We start from the raw sequence: 16,230 nt of genomic DNA, 5'->3' as shown, positions 1-16,230 counted from the left end.
AAATAATCTTACTCCATCCCCACAAGCAACACTGTTCCACAGCATATAAAATAGCCTGAGCTTCCATGAGATTGTTAGTAGAATCACCCTTATGAATTGAGAAGAAAAATTTAACATTCCCAGAACTACAACGAGCCACTCCACTGATACCAGCCGGACCAGGATTCCCACGAGAAGAACCATTAGTGTTAATTTTCAGAACTCCACAGGGAGGAGGAGTCCAGTGCCCATCTCGGTTAACCCGACCCTTCCTCTGATGGTGAAGCTGCCTAGACATAGAAGGAAACCTATGAGCCGCAACCCCATCCTGCAGATGAAAATTGAGGCGATTACAGATAGCAAGATCAATCGAATCCATACCCCCATCAAGCTCACACTTCACAAGAATAGTTTCCTGGAGAGAATGTGATATTTTCCACCAAAGATGCAAAAAACCAAGCCGAACATCTTGGAATATGCGACGATTCCTCTCCAACCAGATATGCCAAAGCATGAAAGATGGGCCAGCAATCCAAGCAACATGGAGAGAAGAAGACTTGGAGGGAGCACTACCCAAGCGAGCCCAAAACTCAGGAAAAGAGGAAGCATGCCGACAAGAGCAACCCCAAGCGCTCCACCAAAAGGTGCCATATCTGAGTAGAATAGGAGCAATGGAAGAACAGATGGGAGATAGACTCCTCTCCATTACCACACAAAACACAATAAGAGGGGCCCTGAAATCCACGTTTACAAAGATTATCCCAGGTAAGACAATGGTTGTGAGCCACTAGCCACATGAAAAAATTGCACTTGGACCAAGAAACTTTATTCCAGACTTGCTTCCACAAAGGGACCTTAGCATCCCCAAATAATTGTCTAGTTATCTCCTGATACCCAGCAGAGACATGATATTTACCAAACAAGGTACCGCCCCAAGCCAATACATCTGGACCAAGCAAAGAGGAATACTCTCTAGAGGCCAGAATTTGAGAAAGCTCCTGACGATCCATGTCTGTACCTCCAAGAGGCCAATCAGAGGAATGCTTCAATCTATAACCAACAACAGGTCCCAATTGATAAGGAGTCTTGTAATAAGCCACTTTATCCCATCCAGCGGCCAGAAAAGAGTCACAAAGAGGCTGAAGATGAGGGTATATGGATAAAATGGAAGGGAATCCATCCCAAGCATCAGACCAAAACAAAGCCTAAGAACCTCCTTTACATATCCAGAACAGACCCCTCTTCACCAACATCGCACCTATCTTCAAATTATGCCAAACCATTGAGCCATGACCTTCAAGAGGAAGTGCAGAAACATAGCAAGGATTAGCACCATGAAAATATTTATGAGTGATAATACGAGCCCAAAGTTGATGCTGTCCAGAGCACCATCGCCAATAAAGTTTAGCAGCCAAAGGTTGTCTACTCAATAGAGCAGAACGAAGACCAAGACCACCCTCCTTTTTAGGCCTACAAACAGTTGCCCAATTAACCAAGCCCCATTTAGTACTACGCAAATTACCACTCCAAAGGAATTGTCGAGAAAGAGCATCAAACTCCTTGAGAAAGTAAATAGGTGCAGCATGAAGCATGCTTCTATAAGTAGGAAGAGCTTGGATAACAGCTTGAAGAAGAGTAATCCGGGCAGCAGTAGAAAGCCATCTATGAGTCCAATGATTTACCTTATCCTGAAGCTTGGTAATCAAATTTTTCTAGAAGAGACGTGGCTTCCTGGAAACAGCAATAGGAATGCCAAGATAAGTCAAAGGAAGTGAACCTATCTGAAACCGTAGGATACCAACAATCCTGTGCTGAATAGAATCAGGAGTGTTAAAAAAGTAAATGAAAGATTTGTGCTCATTAACTTTCTGGCCTGAAGCTGCCAAATAAACGTCCAAAGCATGTCGAAAGGCTTCAGCTTCCTTGATCCTAGCAAGACCGGCAAGAGCAGAATCATCAACAAATTGAAGATGGGAAAGAGAAGGTAAGCCATTACCACACCGCCAGCCTTGAATAGAATTCTAGGACACCTGATGCTTAATGAATCTGCCCAAGCCTTCAGCCATGATGATGAATAGATATGGGGAGAGAGGGTCACCCTGGCGGAGGCCTCTAGAAGCACCAAATAGTTGTGAAGGTTGACCATTAATAAGAATAGAAAAAGAGGCAGAAGTAACGCAACTCATAATCCAACTCACCCAGTCAGACCTAAATCCAAAAGAAAGAAGAATACTCCTTAGGAAGCTCCATTTAACTCTATCGTAGGCCTTAGCCATATCTAGCTTAACAAACATGGCTCTCTCCCTTGAAGTAGCCATAGAGTGAATAGCCTCAGTAGCAATAACCACCCCATCCAAAATTTGTCTTCCAGCAACAAAACCACCTTGTTCTTCTGAGATAATAATGGGAAGCCACCTTTTCAGTCTCTCAGCAATCAGCTTAGTAATAAATTTGTAGACCACATTACATAAGGCAATTGGTCTAAAAAAATCCAATTGATTAGCACCCTCTCTCTTAGGAATAAGAGTCAAGAATGTAGAGTTCAAAGCTCGAAGCATCTGCTTGCTAGCATAGGATTCTTTAACCACCTCCAACAAATCATGATTAATGATGTCCCAAAATTCCTGAAAGAATTCAACTGGAAAACCATCAGGACCAGGAGCCTTCCCCTTAGGCATGCCAAAGACCACCGCCTCCAGCTCTTCCAAAGAGATAAGACGCATGAGATAATCATTCATTTCCTGAGTGATAAGGGAAGGAATACAGGACAAAATAATATTTTCTTCATTATCAGCAAGAGGAGAGTCCTCAGAGAAGAGGGTAGAGAAGTACGAAATAGCCTCCTGGAACAAAGCTGGCAAGGAATTCAGTTGGATACCTTGAGAATTAACCAAAGAAGAGATAGTGCTCTGATTCCGGCAAGATTGCACTGTTTTATGGAAAAGGCAGTGTTTCGATCACCTTCCTGGAGCCAATCAACTCGAGCCTTTTGCTTCCAAAAAATTTCCTCTCGAAGTTCCCATTCTTCTAGAGCTCTAGAAGCAAGGGATTCAGCCTGGCCAAGATCCTCCAAGAAACCTCGACCTCTAATCTCCCTTGTGATGACATCAAGATTTTCTTGAGCAAGCCTCTTCATAAAGTGAAGATTCCCAAAGCATTCCCTATTCCATATCTTGAGCTGCCTTTTAACATATTGAAGCCTTTTAGAAAATGAGAACATTGCAGTACCATATGTAGGGGCACCATCTTTCCACCAACAAAAAACAAAATCATGAAGAGAGGAGTCACGAAGCCACATCAACTAGAACTTAAAAGGAGGATGCTTCGGAACATAAGCCCCTATAGCGGAAAATTTGATTGGCCAATGATCTGAACCCCTCCAATCAAGGATTTCTGAAGAGATAGTAAGGGTGCCACTAAGCCAGAAGCAAGAAACAAGAAATCTATCCAGGCGTTCTGAGATAGCAGCAACACCAATCCTGCGATTATTCCAGGTATAGAGGCCATTAGAAGGCTTAACATCAGAGAGATGCAAAAGAGATATGTGTTGCTGAAGAAGAGCAGAAGAAGGCCCCAATCTAGCCAAACCACCATGCTTCTCTTCCAGACTTAAAACTGAATTGAAGTCCCCTGCTAACACCCAAGGATGATAAGGATGACAATTTCTAACATATTGAATATGTTCCCAAAGTTCCTCCTTTCCCACAAGATCAACAGGTGCATACACATTAGTAACCATGATTACCTCTCCTAAGTCTAGAGCAGAAGCTACCATAGAGAGAGCTGAGCGAGAAGACATCCAGCCAAGAGGAGAAATTTTTTGAGGATCCCAAAATATAGCTAAACCACCAGCACTGCCTATTGCCCCAACACACTGGCATTGGCCACGAGACCAAATACTAGAGGCATGTTGGACCATAGACTCCACAGAGAGCTTAGTCTCTTGGATACAAAAAACATCAGGACTATGATCAACCACCAAGTTATGAATAGCCTTTTGTTTAGGGATGCTATTCAACCCCCTTACATTCCATGAGAGAATAATCATCATTGGGTAGATTTGGGAAAATGAGAATCCAAAGGTTTCACTGAACCAGACTCAATCAATATATCTCCTGTGAGTTTAATCTTCTCTTGGTCTGTTTTGCGCCCACTCCTTAGAGGGGGAGAAGAAGAAGCCCGCTTAAAGGGTCGAGGCAGCAACCCCAAGGGGAGAGGGGATCCCTTGCCCTTACCTGATGGTAGCACATCCTTAACCAAGTCAGCCAAAACAACGTCATCATCTTCCAACACTGCAGGAGTCACCAGAGCCGCTGTCACAGGAGCTACAGGAACCTCACAATTTTGATATACTACAACTTGAGATGCCCCACAAGCATCATTAGGAACAGATCTCTCATCTGGGCAAGCTGGATCAGAAGAGATAGGAGGAGGAATACCCTCCTCTAGAACCATACTATCCAGCACCTCAAAACGGTTAAAACCTGAATCAGATAATCTTTCTTTCAAAGGCCTCTTTTGACCACGTCCCTTAGCTCGAGGACGAACAGGGGTAGATCCATCCTTATCCTACATTGGAGCCTTACCCTTACCTGTAGCATCTTGTGGATTCATCCCCTTGGTAGTATTAACCATTTGAGATTGTCCTTTCCCTGTAGTATCTGCCAAACCACCAGCATTTCCAGCTGTAGATCGATCCACTCCTTTGAAACTCGAGTTACGGGGGCACTGCCGCAGTAAATGACCATACTCATGACAAATCCGGCAACGAAAAGGGAGGGATTCATAATCTAACTGCTGCACCCAAGAAGAATCCCCCAGACAAATTTCCAAAGAATCTGGTAATGGGTTATTCAAATTAATTTCAACACAAATTCTAGCAAAAGAAATAGCCTTTTTATCGAGGGTTTGATGTGCGATCGCAGCTGGCTTCCCTAACAAAGCAGCAATTTGTCGAAGGATGTCTTCACGCCAAAATTCCAAGGGAAGACGAGGCAAGCGAACCCAAACTGGCACTGTTGAAGGGAGATCCTCAGCAAAATTAAAACCTGAATGCCAAGGTTTGACAAATAACCCCACATTGTTGTAGAAATAAGGGCCTCCTTCAAAAACATGATCACGATCAGACATGCAAGAGAATACAACAAAAAAATAACTATTCCCTGCCAACATAATCTCCATATCGCCTTCCACCTACCAAGAGCGGTGGATCCATGCCTCAAGAGCGAATAGGGAAATCCGGATTCCAAGAAATTTGCATATCAAAGCATGCTTGGTCCAATAATCAATGTCCTCCATTACAGCCGTTGGAGGAATAACCAGAACAGGGAGATCATGGCTACGCGGAAGACAACCATTAACTTTTTTCAGCTTGGAGCTCTCCCCTGAATAAAACGATTCAGATCGCATTGCATGCATAGTTGGAGAAGAACCATCTGTTCTCACCAACGGAGAAGAAATCCCAGGCCCTGCCATGCAAACAATAAAACCCCCAATCCAAAATTGACTGCAGAAAATCTCCAAAAACACCGACGCAAATTATGTCCAGTAGCTAACAATCCAAACAGAACAACACTATAGATGGTTATATCGAGCTACATAAACTATTTCACCTATTGCGATCTAAGGATGTGAAAGTGAAGGATTCATATATTCCACTGCCTCTCACTGCAAAATTCATTCTTTGTGTAATCTCACCCACATTCTTTGTGTAATCTCGCCCACATTTGGTTTACACTTGTGGCTTCTCATGATACCTATTTTTTCTTAAAATTTAACTTCACATGAAACCTATATTTGCAAACCCAACTCAATAAAAAGAAGCTAAGTGTCTAACACTCTGACCAGCTGTCCAACACCTTTGCCACTTGTCCAAATCTTCAAAGATGCAAAGTTTTCATAGGTACAAACCTTCCTCTTGAAAGACGTGTGTTCTTTCTTCTTGATAAATGCAAGAGCAACTGCCAACTGATTGCAATCCAAATTTGAGGTGGTCAAAATACATTAGAAATAAAGAAAAATAAATTATGAACTAATAACTATCATTCTTTTAAACATGCCAAATGTTAAGGTGGCCTACAAAAGTAGCAACAATCCCAACACCTTCTGCACCAACACTTTGATATTCAACCCTTCTCTTGTACAGAATCTCATGAATCCTCCTCTTTAGCCAAAGCCTGTGTGTCAACAGTCATTTCTGACAAACAATAGTTAAAGCTCGATCATCTTTCAGCAAAAAACTTAAAAGATAAATCTATCAGAAGGAAAATAAGGCAATGTTATTGGTCCTGGAAGGAATGATTAATTGTTGTTTAAGGTTTAGCCCTTAGCATAAGTTCTTGCCATGACAGGAACTAACAAGGGATCGAAGAAAATTACATAAGCTTTAGGGGCAACCAATTAATCTTGTTAGATTTATTAAAGACATTAAGTTTTTCCATACCAACCAACTTCAACCACCTTCTAAAAATATATATATTTACAATTGTCTAAAAAATAGAAACAACTTCATGCATTATAAAAACATTTCAATTGCTTGACAATACCCTTCATAACCCATTAGAGGAAGGCTTAATGACACTCTGTAGTTTGGTAGGCAATATAAATTTGATGTTCCACATTCCCAATATCATTGGAGTATATATGACTTACCAACAATCAATAAAATTGAAGCACAACTCAAGCTATGTTAAATATCAAAAAATATTCCTCCTAACATGCATGTGTTCTAAATCAAGCAACAAACTCATCATAGATGGGAGAACGACAACACGTAGAGCCCCACCCATTTCTTTGTCAAGATTCTAGATGTATAGAGGTCACAACTTTAAGTCAGGTTACCAAGTCTCCTTCTCCAAGGAAAAAAATCACTATTTTTTTCATAAATACCCTTCATTTCTTTTGTTTACCTTTCTCCTCCTTTATTAGTATCAAGTTAGAAGGCACCTCAATATAGCTCTTCTTAACCATTTATTTCATATAGAGTGGACATCATCAAACAAGAAAGACTAGACATGTAATAACATAAATGAAAGAATTTAAAAACAAACCAACAAATACCATCCTTCCAATTCATCATCATCTTCATAATAACCAAGTCATCACGAAAAGGATGCGGCTATCCTCCATCCAAACTGTACAGTGGACCAATTTTCAAAAAATAAAAAACATCATGAATTTTTCTGAAAAATTTCAGCATTTGATCTTCATGATCTGCATAGTTTGTAGTCGAAAACAATAAAAAAATTGGAAAAAAATCACTACGTTTTCATAAATCTGAAAAAAAAAAGTTTGACTTGGTTTTGTCTTTAGTGCATTTTGAATGGAGATTAGCCTATACCTCACCAAAGCTATTAACAACCCTTCCCCCATTATAAGATCACTTCTGTATATAATATTGTCATACTAATTTTTATATAAGAGAAGTACGATATACTTCTATTCAGATTGTTATAATAAATAATTTAGACTGAATATTTAAAATAATATAATATGTTATTATAGTTTTATTGATAGGACACCACATTTGAAATATTAGATAGTAGGTAGATATCCATTTTGCAAACGTTAGGCGCTATCAGCTTTATTTTGGCCATTACCTCAGAGATTGGTCGTCGCCTGCTGGCCCCAAGCGGACCTCAGTCAAAAGAAATTTTAAAAATGTTGCATAAGAACATGTTTTTAAGATTGGCATAGCTACGTGCTGGTTGCTGCCCTTTTCTCTGTAATAACCAAGTCTTGAAGAAGTAAAGCATAGCATGGGTAGCTTGGAATGCGAAAGATCTGTTACAGGATATGCAGCCAGAGACTCCTCTGGATATTTATCTCCATATAAATATATTCTAAGGTGGGTTGGTTATGAAATTCTCTTCTTTTAGGTCTTTGAACTTTGAGCAATATTAGGTCGGCAAAGGAATGAAGCTTTTGTTTATGAAGTTCACAAATCAGGCAGTCTATAGAATTAGAAATTTAAAAAAAAAAAGGTCTCAAAAGATTCAACTAACAAACCCTAATAACAAATAAGAATGACCATTAATCTTTCTTGATCAAGTTTTATTTGTACTTGTGAATTTTGACCAAAGTTATCTGACATTATTTTCTATTGGTCCAGTAACAAACAAGAGAGATCATTAATATTTGCCAGTTAAGCAGACCATAATTCCTAGAGATCATTAATTTTTGCCAATTAAGCGGACCATATTTCCTATACGTTCCTCCTGAAATGAAGCTTGAAATGTAAATGTTCGTTTTTCATTAAATATGATCAGAAGCAAAATTTTAACAAAATGTTTGTACTGAAAAAACATACACAATCGAAGCCAGAAATAAAAAATTACATTAATATGATATAAAAAATTACATTAATATGATATGTTTTTATACAGGACTCCAGGTCCGCAGGATCTGGTGCTCAGTGTCATTTATTGTGGCGTATGTCACACTGACTTGCATCAGATCAGAAATGAGAAGGGAAACTCTAGTTACCCCATGGTCCCTGGGTGAGTCTATTTTTATGTTAATGATTGCTATTTCAGATGTGGTGATATCTTGTTTTGAACTAGGTTTATGGTTTCTCACTGCCAAAAAAGTTCTCCAACAGGCAGGAAGTTGTGGGGGTTGTGACTGAAATTGGCGAAGAAGTAGAGAAATTCAAGATAGGAGAGCATGTGGGAGTTGGTTGCATTGTCGGGTCATGCAAAAGTTGCAAAGCCTGTAGTGGAAAAATGGAGCAATATTGCAGTAAGAAGATTTGGACTTACAATGGTGTCTACCCTGATGGCAAGCCAACGCATGGGGGATTTTCTAGCACCATGGTGGTTGATCAGATGTAAGCATACAAGTCGGTTGTTGTCTTTTTTCCTCTTATGCTTGGGAGTAGGCTACTCTTAAAATAAGTCAACTTTGACTATTTAATACTTCTAAGCTAGAAATCAAGTTTTAGTGTGATGTTTAAGCCATCTAGAGTATTATATTCTGCTTCACTAGAATTATCTAAAAAAGTACAGCAAGTGACAGCTTTTAATGAGATATATATATATATATATATATATATATGATCTTCAGGGTAAGGTGCTACACAGGCACCATTTAGTTTTTCTTTTTTGGTTTTGGATCTTTACTTGTTTTAAGGATTGTTTGTTTGACCATTTAGTTTTAAAATTGTATGAAGTTGGAAAATAGTTATAGGTAGCGCTGGATGTACATCTACGGTTGATCCCATCTAAAATGGAGGCTCCTAGCACTTCTCTGTTACCCAGCAGAATTCTCCTGGGTAATTTTCTTCTGGCATCGAAAAATTAAAAGAATTCTCTGTTCATGGACTAGGTTGTGATTATAACTAGTAAATGAATGTGGCTTTTGTTAAGAAAATAGCAACTGAAGTGTATGATAGATGCACACTATTAACAAATAAGAGTGAATGGAAGAGCAATAAACAGAGCATACAAGGAACATACAGCAACAATCTGAAAGAGGCACCAAACTCACCGAAAATTTGATTATATTAAACAATTCATTCACCAGCATCATTCTACAGCATTCTTATAAAATACAAGAGTAATAAGAAAGGGCGTCAGAAACCAACTTGGAAGTATAAACTGGGCGCCAACATCTGGAAACTTCATAAAATCAAACTTTACAATAAATGCTTCAACTACTGGCGGACAACTCTCATGCTCATGATTGACACGACATTTACAACAGTACTAACATGACATTAACCGATAAATTAAGAGTTCATTTGCATCACACATATAACAGCTTTAGTTGTGTTATCATAATCTAGTGTGAATAATCCATTTGTACTTTATTTAGACAATATGAATTCTTTTTTGCCAAGGTCACTTTAGGAGGGTTCGAGCCTGGATTCATCATTAAGAACTATGTATCTTCCATGAAAATGTCGAAATGTGACTATGATTCTTTGAAATCATACAGGTTTGTAGTTCACATTCCTGAAAGTTTGCCCCTGGAACAAGCAGCACCACTGTTATGTGCTGGAGTTACAGTATACAGTCCAATGAAGCATTTTGGATATGCAGAGGCAGGAAAGAGATGTGGAATATTGGGGTTGGGGGGAGTAGGGCACATAGGCGTGAAGATTGCCAAGGCGTTTGGACATCATGTGACTGTTATAAGCTCCTCTGATAGGAAGAGAGAAGAGGCTCTGGATGTCTTTGGTGCAGATTAATACCTTCTTAGCTGTGATGCTTCACAAATGCAGGTACGTTTTACAGAAATCAGCGATTCTCTTTGATGATCCCATTTAGATTTGAGAATCAATCAGAGTGCCCTTTTTTGTTAATTTGTTTGGCTCTCGCACAAGTTTTTTATATTTAATTGATGGTAACCTTAATTCAAGAAACCTCCTTCTCTTGATTGGCCCACATTACCTGTAATTTTGTGAGTGATCATGTTGTTTGATTTTGAAGTTATGTTTAAGCAATTCAAGAAGTGGGTTAAATACTTAAAGTGCCCTGTAAAAGTTTTCCATAAGATGTATCCTTGTTTTAATTTGCCCACATTGTCTGTATTTATCTGAGTGATCATGGTTTTCTATTTTGAAATTGTGTTGAATAATTCAGTAAGTGGGTTAAATACCTAAATTACTCTGTTTTCATTTTCTTGACTTCATCATTTGCTAGGTTGAACCAGTCAGGTGAAAAAACGAAATGTTTATCATAAAGTTAAACCAAGAATAATTCTTCAGTCACTAAAGAATTATTTGCATAAAGCTTTGAATAATATTGATATTCCAATATATTAACAAATATAGGATACCATTTAGAAAAAGCATATAGCTCATCAGTAGAATGAAGTATTATTTAAATTAAAGCTTCCTCATGATGGTAAACGATTCCTAATTTCTCAAAATCTATGCTTGCAGAAACCACAAAACCAAGAATTTGTATTATGAAGAGAGGAAGAAAAGAATTAACGAAAAACATATTTATCCTGAAAACTTTCTCAAGATAGAAAACCCCGACTATAGTGAAGGCAATTGCCTACTAACTACATATTTTAGTTAAATGGCATAAATAGTGAATGTGCAGATATTGAATACAATCTGCCCCTTGTTACATTCAACAAGACCTTACCTTAGCTATGTATGCACTTCGCCCATACCCGCTAGCTCTTTTTAACTAATGATAGCAAGTTTTTACAATTCATAAAGATTATTTGAGATTTCTAGTTAGAGTTTCTTCAGCAAATTTTCAGATCATACTCTGTAGTGCAGTCTATCATTACGATGATACAAGAAAGTATAAATAATCAAAGTTTAGTTCCAATGTGATCCATAATACTGATGAAAAATTCTAACACAGTCTACCTAGAAGAAATCTCAAATAAACAAAAACTTTATGCTTCTGTTCATTCGTCTCTCATCTGCTCGAAATGCAATACACAATTGGTCCAGAATTCTGGAAGAATAAAACAGAACATACAAATTTACATGTTTCACTCGGACAGGGGATAATAATTTTTTTCCTCATTTTCAATGCCCACTGGAGAAATTTCAAGTCATTCAAACTTATTTTCCTTTTGGGTTATTTACTTATTTACAATCATTCTTGTGTCTTGCAGAAAGCAGCAGATAGCTTGGACTTCATACTAGATACCATTCCTGCCAAACATCCACTGGAGCCATACCTTTCTTTATTAAAGATCAATGGAAAACTTATCATGCTTGGTATCAGTCCAGAGCCATTGCACATTGTTTCTCCTCTTCTAATACTTGGTAAGAAATTAGTCCCTCCTCATTTCCCATGTATGAATCTGGATTACTTGTTCTTCAAAGGGCTTATTATTAATTTACATTGAGCCAATCTAATTTTTCATTTCCAGGAAGGAGAAGCGTAGCAGGGAGTTTCATTGGTAGCATGGAGGAAACCCAGGAAGCTCTAAATTTCTGCGCAGAGAAGAATGTTTCATGCCAAATTGAGATTGTGGGTATGGAGAAGTTGAATGAAGCAATGGAGAGATTACATAAGAATGATGTCCGTTACAGATTTGTGCTCGATGTGGCTGCCAGCAATCTGGATAAGTAGCACATCTAGTTTAGTCAGGCGTGTTGAAACATATCTTCTAAAAGATTTGCTTCCTGGATGTTCTCTCTCTGTGGCATTTTTATCAAATTAATTAGTTGTCTACAAATCATTTTATAAAATGTTTCTTCTTAAGAAGAAGTTTCCTTATGTAGATTGTCTTAACATGCTATTATAAAACCTGTCTATAATTAGTCTATCTATAGTTCATTAAGGTCTCTACTGACAACAATTTTTTTATCACAAAAATCTTAAATGATAAAAGAAAATTGCATTTGACCTGCATCTTGTTAGTCCCTGCCTTGCATAAGGCAGGGTACTAATGTTCTCCCTGGTGGCCATCATTAATTTTTTACAACTCAAACTAAAAATTTCTAAAGTTCAAAAACTCATTATTTTTTAAATAATTTTAAGTGAAGATTACTTATTTTCTATTTGGTCGGTGCCAATTCTCCCAGAGGTAAAAATATTTTTTTACTCTAAAAATTAGTAAAATAATAATTTGGATACTTCTTCATAATCTATTTGTTCCTTCCCGCCCAGCGGCCGGGTGCTCGATGTATTATTGGGTCGACAAAAAGTCTTGAAAAAAGTGATAAATCAATCATGCACAATAAATATAGGTATAACAGGTGGCCTTTCAAAAGATAAGAAAAGGCATACTAGCACTTGCACCAGAAAGAGGTGCAAGGGGTACGCCGATAGGTTTTATTAGAAAAGAAAAATGTAAGAGATGTAAAATTGATAGCGTATAATCAAATTTTTATATAGAATAGAGGTATATACACATGACTAATCTCTTTAGAGGTTTAAATGTTGTAGAACATCCCAATTCAAGAGTTGATTTGAATACATTTTTTGAAATATTTGTTTAACTATAAATACAAAAAATAATTGGAGTCTACTAGGTAGAAAATAAAAGGAAAATGAGATTAATTGATAAGAGGAAGTAGATATGAGTCATTTTTATTAAATTTAGAATTAGAAAAAAAAAAATCGCATTCAAAAGGCAACTTGGCATACTTGATCTTGGATTTCAGTTTGAAGATGCACATTCCAATTGACAGACACATTAAACCCTGGTTGTAGAGTATTCAGCTCTGATGTATTACTGGAGGAAAGGTTGGGCAAAATTAGCCACGACCTAGAAAACCAAAATAAATGTTAAATTTGAAAAAAAATCAATAACATGTATAGTACTAAATGGAATTAACCTAGATAGGTCACACAAGTGAAAGCAATATTCACCAAAATATAATAGTGTGCAAATGTCACTTGTAATATTTCAATGATTTCTAAAATATAATATTGTGTAAATGTCAATTGTACCAATATTAGAAAATGTTGTATATGTAAACACAAATGAAATGGGCATAAAACTAAGTGAGTACAAAACTGATATTACTTTTTCAACAACAATGGATAAAAATTAATCTAAATCTTGAACAAAGCAAGCACATTTTTTTGGATTTCATTGGGATAAAATAGTTACATAGTAAAAGTATTGTAATTTTACATTCTTCACCCTTTAATGTCAAGAAAGAGGAGAAGTTGACAATAGAATACAAGAAAAATGAAATGCAACAATTTGATGGAAAAAATAAAAAGTTTTTATAGAAGTAATAAAACCATAAAATAATAAAATAACATACAAATATTTAATTATATAAATCAAAGAAAACTATATCACAATTTTAAAAAACTTTCAATTACATTGATAAGTATAAGATACAAGATATAAGATACGATAACAAAAGTTTAATATGGAACTGATATATTTTAAATAAAGTATAATAGAGTGAATTTATAATTTTGAATATTTTAATTCAAAATATTTAGTAAATTTAAAATTTAAAAATTATTTTAATAAGAAAAAAAATCTATATATGAAAACACATTTGGCTAGAGGAAACCCTATACGTAATTTTAATCTATTATTTTTTAAATATGAGAAATAATAAAGTCATTTTTTTGTTAGATACTTAGTCTTAATACCAAACCTAAGAATTTCATGATGGTTTGATTGGATGATCAAATTGTTAGATCATTAATTTTCATGTTGATTTCATTACGAACAAAGAATTTACACATTTGTTTTGGATTTCAGTGGGTTTAAATAGTTACATATTAAAAGCATAATACATAATAAGATAATAAAATAATAAAATAACATACAAATATTTGAATATATAAATTGAAGAAAACTAGACGTTATTCCAATTTTTATAAACTTTCAATTACACAAAAGAGCAAAGAAACACATTTTTTCATTACATGCTTATTATATTATTTAATGTCATCATTCAATAATTGTACAATTTTATTTTATATATTATAGTTTTATTTAGTAATTTAAAAAAATTACACCATATTTCCTAGAGTTGTATGCAATCATGCATAATTTATTCTTTGTATAATAAATTATTCTTTTTGTAGTGTAATGAATTTGGTGGTAGGGGTAGTGATATTACTATTTCAAAATCCAATTCAAAAAATAATAACCACCATGTTTAACAAAGCATTTGCATTTTCTTCTATTAGGGTTTTAATTTAATGGGTTGTAGACATATGCACTAGGAAAATTTAGAAGCCTAGTCTATAAAACTTATTAGGCCTTTTAGTTCAATCGGACATGGCATCAAAATTTCAAGTTTAGAGTCTAGACATTCATATTATGTCGAAAATTTGATAGTCAATGCAACACTTTGAAATTTAAGCATAACAATAATAAAATATAGAAATTAAAAAAAATTATTTCATTGTTCAATTTATGAACAAAGGTCCAAATGATACCGAATAAAATGATTTGAACAATGCCATAAGTTTCTTCCAATTATATATTCTCAATTGACATATACTTATGCGGTTATGGTTTCTCCCAACATACGTCTCTCATTTAACAATTGCTTGATCTCGTACAATTGTGTGTAGTCATAGCATTTCTCATTGATGAAAATATAAATGTATGTTGAGGGGTATGTTTTCATTCTATACTTAATGTTGTCATTCAATAATTGTAAATTTTTTTACCATAGTTCCATGGTCACACAACTTACCTCTGATAAAAAGAGTACTTAAAGAAATGTATGTTGTCATTACACTTTCATTATATTTGTTTATGCCACCACTTAATAGTTATACTATTTCATTTTATAAATTATAGTTGTATTTAGTTATTCAAAAATCTCATATTCCATCTAATGCAACCTTCTTTCCTATAGTTGTTCTTTGTATAGAAGAATGTTTTTCTTAAGTGAGATGACTTTAGTCATAGGGGTAATGATATTATTGTTTCAAATTCCAATATGGAAAAGCATTAATCAACATGTTTGGAAAAGTATTGCATTTTCTTCTATAAGGGTTTCAATTCAACAGGTTGTAGAATATTATATTGGGTAAAGTTAGAAGCCTTATCTAGAAAGCCAACCTATCTATAAATTATTTTAGGCATTTTCTATCAAGAAAGATCTTGATAAGCCTTGTAACAGTTATATTATTCGGCTTTAAAAGTATGCAACACTATCTATTTTTAGTAATTGAAATTTTTAGATATCTACATCTTTGTGAAATACATCAATATCTTATTCCACATGATGGTTAAAATTACTTAAAAATCTATAAATTGTTAATTCATTAATCTACTAATTTCACCTATTCTTAAGTCTAGATACATTTTGGTGGAAACTTTGATGCTTTGTGTCCCTTGTTAATTATAAATTTTCTAGTTTTAAAAAAAGGAAGTTTCAATGTGCCAATTTGTATGCAAAAAATTGCTAAAGTATAATAGCAAGAGATTGTAAATTATCTTAAATAAAAATTGCAAGTTTGGTTGTGTCATTCCCTTTTAACAAAGGAACACACATCCTTTTCATGACTCGTTTGAATTCTGGCTTTGCATTACTGATCTCCACAAAGAAGAAAACAACTATTGCAAATGTTAGAAGTGTTGTAACAAATTTGATCTTTTGAATCTATAACAATAATACAATTTTGTATGTTTGAACAAATCAAGAGAAAAAAACTAATATTTGCAAGCCTCCCAAAATGGCAAAATACATGCTCAAATAGATTTTTTTATATCTTTATAAAATTAGGATACAAAAATGCATTTTTAAGAAGGATTATTGTTCCATATCTCTCCATTCAAAGGAGGACAAGATTGCTTAGTTCTTATAAGAACTGAAGTTATATAAGTATATGAAGTAGG

At 35.5% G+C, this 16,230-nt stretch overlaps 2 pseudogenes across 1 annotated transcript; one reads left to right on the top strand and one right to left on the bottom strand.

The window, feature by feature from the left end:
• The window catches only part of LOC149567120 (pentatricopeptide repeat-containing protein At2g03880, mitochondrial-like), a 179,811-nt pseudogene that overhangs the window by 20,086 nt on the left and 143,495 nt on the right, over positions 1-16,230 (bottom strand).
• On the top strand, positions 7,565-12,302 carry LOC149567122 (putative cinnamyl alcohol dehydrogenase 7/8; annotated as a pseudogene). The gene is made up of 6 exons (XR_016362346.1): positions 7,565-7,825; positions 8,364-8,477; positions 8,579-8,806; positions 9,916-10,201; positions 11,563-11,716; positions 11,824-12,302. The product of XR_016362346.1 is annotated as a putative cinnamyl alcohol dehydrogenase 7/8 (transcript).

The sequence above is a fragment of the Cupressus sempervirens genome, chromosome 3 (assembly GCF_028749045.1).
Source record: "Cupressus sempervirens isolate cs-2001-9-10 chromosome 3, ASM2874904v1, whole genome shotgun sequence".
Lineage (NCBI taxonomy): Eukaryota > Viridiplantae > Streptophyta > Pinopsida > Cupressales > Cupressaceae > Cupressus > Cupressus sempervirens.
This window is presented reverse-complemented; position numbering and strand designations above follow the sequence as displayed.